Raw genomic sequence first — 4,867 nt, 5'->3', positions numbered from 1 at the left:
CAGGAATAGTGGCGGTGGATCTACTGACTATTGCCCTGATTCAGAAAAGAAACACAAAAATAACCGAAGTTCGGATAGATCTGAGGTCATATAAACACCTAGGCAGGAATACGTGGAGTTAATAAGTTTATGTTGGAAAGTTAGTTTAATGATTGACAGGTGGACACTGAGTAAGGATTGGTGAGTGTTGATTTAAGGGGTGTGGTTAGTAGGAGTGTGGGTAGGTCTGTAGAGTTACACTGCCTCTTTTGAACTTGATCTCCCACCCTCCGTCCCCCAAATTTTCCTTTTGTGTCTTGTTGTCGGCTTTATTTCAGTTGCGAGAAAGAACAGCAGTCTATATAATGCGTCCACCTTGCTGCAGTAATTGGTGGTGCGCCCCCTTCAATGCATTGGTTAGGCTGATTTTACCCTACTGGGGTCAGCGGCACCTTTCGCCGGAGTGGGCTAATAATAGTGCATTGGGATGGGGGCTGGATACCGTCTAACTTGCCAGAGAGGGATATTGGCCCTTGCAAGTTTTACATCACTCTGACACTTGAATTGGGATAGTGGCCCTTTTCAGTGAGTGCATTACATCCTTGCTTAAGTCAAGTGGGGCGTCAGATGACTTGCCGTTCTTTTTTATTCCACCATACTATGTTGTAAAATAAATAAAGCTGACCATTTGTTTTTATCGCATATACTTGGTCTGTCTCTTTATTTTAATTAAGTTGTTATAAGATGTTTATGGTTGCACACATTATCTGCCGATAGGTAGTTTATTGCAAAGCTGCACACAGGCACCTTTGCAATTACGTCCTTGCAATAATGCAAATGCAGCAGGAAGTGTATGACACCCACTGCTGCAATTGCGATCCCAGCACTGCAAAGGAGGTCGCATTGCTGGGATCACCATCTGGACCATTGCAACCACTGGTGGTCGATGGTCACGATGGTGGATGGCACCGGGCGGCTGGACAGCTCAGTAAGCCTCAGCTTACTCAGCCTGGCCAGCTTGCGAGCCCAGGATACTGCATTAATCAACGCAGATCCTGGGCTTGCCACTCCCGGAAAATGGGGCGTGCCAGGGACGTGCCTGTCAGACGAAGGCGTTCTGATAGAGCCAAAATCACTCCTGGCCTTGCGGTTGAGAAACTCAACCGCAGGCTTCTGCTCACAGTGGCGATGGTCGCGATGGTCAAGACCATCGCGACCATCATCCTGCACGCTTGTATATGCTGTGGGTGGTGACCCACAGCTATATGAGCGTCCAGGAGGACGCTCCATATTTATGGAGGTGGGCCCTGATTCAGACCGAGCGCTCTGGTCAGAGCGTCCGGCTCTGAATCAGGGCCTTAGCCCCTATGCCTGAGCTTGCTATCAGTTTTGTTTATCATGTCCTGATTTGCACTGTCCATCTGTGCTAGTAGAGGACTAGACCTTGTAAATGTAGCATTTTAAAGTTCATTATCAGAGCATATTTGTGATACCATTAAACATATAAGTAGAAATTGTGCATTGAAGTTCTTTCTTACCAGCTAACTCTGATGGTGAGAGTCCGCTCTTAGGGCCTGATTCATACCCGCTCGCAAGCGGGTCGATGGTGGCCCAGTGCACATGCGCAAGATGGAGCCGGCTGCATCGTGCGCATGCGCAAGACCCGGATAGCGACGGGCAAACCGTCGCTCCAGGTCTCGTACCAAAGGGGGCGTGCTGTCGATGTACAGTGACAGCACGCCCCCTTTGGTGGGCGGGCCGGGGGCGTGGCAGCCCCGACAGCGCCGGTCGTAGCGGGTCTCGATCCAAAGGGGGCGAGCTGTCGATGTTGATTGACAGCTCGCCCCGTTTGGAAGGCGGGCCGGGGGGGTGGCAGCCCAAATGGAGGCATTCCCTTGGGAACGCCTGCCGTTTTGGGGAGGCCCCACTGACATCACTAGTGATGTTAGTGGAGAGCTTCCGGCTCTGACAGAGCTAGAAGCTCTCCGGGGCTTACGACAAGTGAGACCCTACCCTAGGGTCTCGTCGTAAGCCCCGATGGTCGCGATGGTCAGAGACCATCGCGACCATCACCCGAGCGGTCGTTAGAGCTGTGGGTGTTAACCCACAGCCTAACGACCGCAACAGAGGTGGGCGGTCAGGATGCAAGTGGCCGCCCAGTTTATGAGCGACCGCTTGCATCCTCCGAACCACCTCTGAATGAGGCCCGCTGTCCCTTTCGGATTATTATTATTATTATTATTATTATTATCCTTTAAGTGTTCCGCTTGCTTACATAGTACATAAAACTAATAAGTGAACAAAAAAAAAACAAGTAACTTACAGTACAGTGAAGGACATTATATACAGTACATTGCTGCAATAGTGATTAAAACACTCACAATAAGCAGAAGGGAGTTGGCAGAGATTAGTTAGGTGCCCTTATGAGGAGTAAGGAGTAGAAGAAAGTGTAAGGAGAAGCACATGAGGGAAGAGGTCCCTGCTCGTGAGAGCTTACATTCTAAAGGGGAGGGACAGAAGACAGACAGGCGTGACACAGAAGGGGAAGATAGGGAGGAGAGAGTATTATGTTGGTTAGCATGAGAGCTGGAAGGCCTTGATGAAGTAGTGGGTCTTGAGAGCCCGTTTGAAGATATGCAGTGAGGTGGAGAGTCTGATAACGAGAGGGAGAGAGTTCCAAAGGTAGGGAGCAGCACAAGCAAAATCTTGGAGGCGGGAGTGGGAGGAAGTAATCAGTTGGCAAGAGAGGCGGCATGCATTTGTTGAGCGAAGTGGACGGGCGGGAGTGTGAAGGGAGAGAAGGTCAGAAATGTATGTGGGGGAGGATTTAGTGAGGGCTTTGTAGGCGAGTGTAAGAACCTTGAATTGGCATCTGAAGGGGAAGGGGAGCCAGTGTAGGGCTTGAAGGAGAGGGGAAGCAGATGTAGAACATCTGGAGAGGAAGATGAGCCTAGCAGCAGCATTGAGGACCGATTGTAGTGAAGAGAAGTGGGAGACTGGGAGGCCAGCTAGGAGAAGGTTACAGTAGTCCAATCTGGAGATGACCAGTGAGTGGATGAGGGTTTTAGTGGCATCCTGGGTGAGGAAGGGTCTAATTCTGGAAATATTTTTTAGGTGGAAGCGGCAGGACTGCGAGAGGTGCTGAATGTGTGGTTTAAAGGAGAGGGAGGAGTCTAGAATAACTCCAAGACAGCGCACTTTGGGGATAGAGGAGATAGCTGTGCCATCAATAGATAAAGAAATTGTGGGAAGTGAGGTAATGGAAGAGGGTGGGAAGATGATCAGCTCAGTCTTAGACATGTTAAGTTTAAGAAAGCACTGGGACATCCATGAAGAGATAGCAGAGAGACAGTTCGAGATACAGGTAAGAAGCAAGGGGGAGAGGTCAGGGGTGGAAAGGTAAATTTGAGTATCATCAGCATAGAGATGCTATTGGAGGTCAAAAGAGTTAATGAGTTCACCTAGAGAGGACGTATATAGGGAGAAAAGGAGAGGTCCAAGAACAGAACCTTGGGGAACTCCTACTGTTAGTGGAAAAGGATGGGAAGAGGAGTCCTGAGAGGAGACAGAGAAGGAACGATCAGAGAGGTAGGAGGACAGCCTGGAGAGGGCAATGCCATGGAAACTAAGAGAGTGAAGGATTTGCAGGAGGATAGGGTGGTCTACAGTGTCACATGCAGCAGAGAGGTCAAGGAGAATGAGCAGAGAGTAGTGGCCCTTGGATTTCTCAGCAAGGAGGTCATTGCTGACTTTCGTGAGGGCAGTTTCAGTGGAGTGGAGAGAACGGAAGCCAGAATGAAATGAGTCAAGGAGGGAGTGGGAAGAAAGAAAGGTGGTAAGGTGGTTGTAAGCAATATGCTCAAAGAGTTTGGAAGCAAAAGGGAGGAGAGAGATGGGTCGGTAGTTGGAGAGTATGTTAGGATCCAGGGTAGGTTTTTAAGAATGGGGGAGACAAGGATATGTTTGAATGCAGAAGGGACAGTGCCAGATGATAGGGAGAGATTGAGGAGGTGGGCAAGATGGGAACAGGCAGAGGGAGACAGGTAACAGAGGAGACGGGAATGATGAGGTCTGATGAAGAGACGGGGATGATGAGGTCTCTTATTGGTTATTTGGTCACCAGAAAACAGCCTCTTGCTTTACAGCCAACTATATTTAATATAACTTGAGACCTCATATAAAAATATATACTGTACATATTTTTCAGCTGCTTGAATTATTCTTTCAAATGAAGAATCAGCCAAAGCTAAGATATCCAGTATTTGATATGAACTATTGTTGTAGGACCTGGAAAGTTTCAGTAGGCACCAGTGGAACGTCAAATGGAGGCTAGTCCACTCAGAGTCCTTAACCAGGTTTGCAAGTTTATTGGTAACAGCAGTAACATACACATTGATAACAGCAGTAATAGACACATTGATAACAGCGGTACACAGCAGTGTATAGCCGCAACAGCTGTAATGCAGGTTATAGTGATCTCACCTTAGATGATACAGCAAGTACTGTGTGCAGTACTGTGACTCTTACACAGTGACACGTTGGGTCGCACATGCTCAGTGGCACCTCAGGTCAGAGGTCGCAACTCTGGTTGACTCTGGGAGAGGGAGACAGTGCAGGAGTGTACTACTCTCTAACACCCCTCTTCAAACATTATACTTTACTTGAACATATCTCAGCAAAGTCCACTTGTATCCAGAATCATGGGGTTATGCAATAAATCAATGAAACATATTAACACTTCAAACACATTACAGTCCACATTTTTTTTCAGGAATACATTTCGGAATTGTGACATCAGTACTTTTGTTAACATACCAGCAGCTTAATCTTCACTTGCTACAAAGGTTATGCTAAAAGCCTCTCTCTCCACTAACTCACAGATAAAGTG

Source organism: Taudactylus pleione, unplaced genomic scaffold, assembly GCF_031769625.1.
Source record: "Taudactylus pleione unplaced genomic scaffold, aTauple2 ptg000711l, whole genome shotgun sequence".
Classification (NCBI taxonomy): domain Eukaryota; kingdom Metazoa; phylum Chordata; class Amphibia; order Anura; family Myobatrachidae; genus Taudactylus; species Taudactylus pleione.
Note: the sequence above shows the minus strand (reverse complement) of the source record.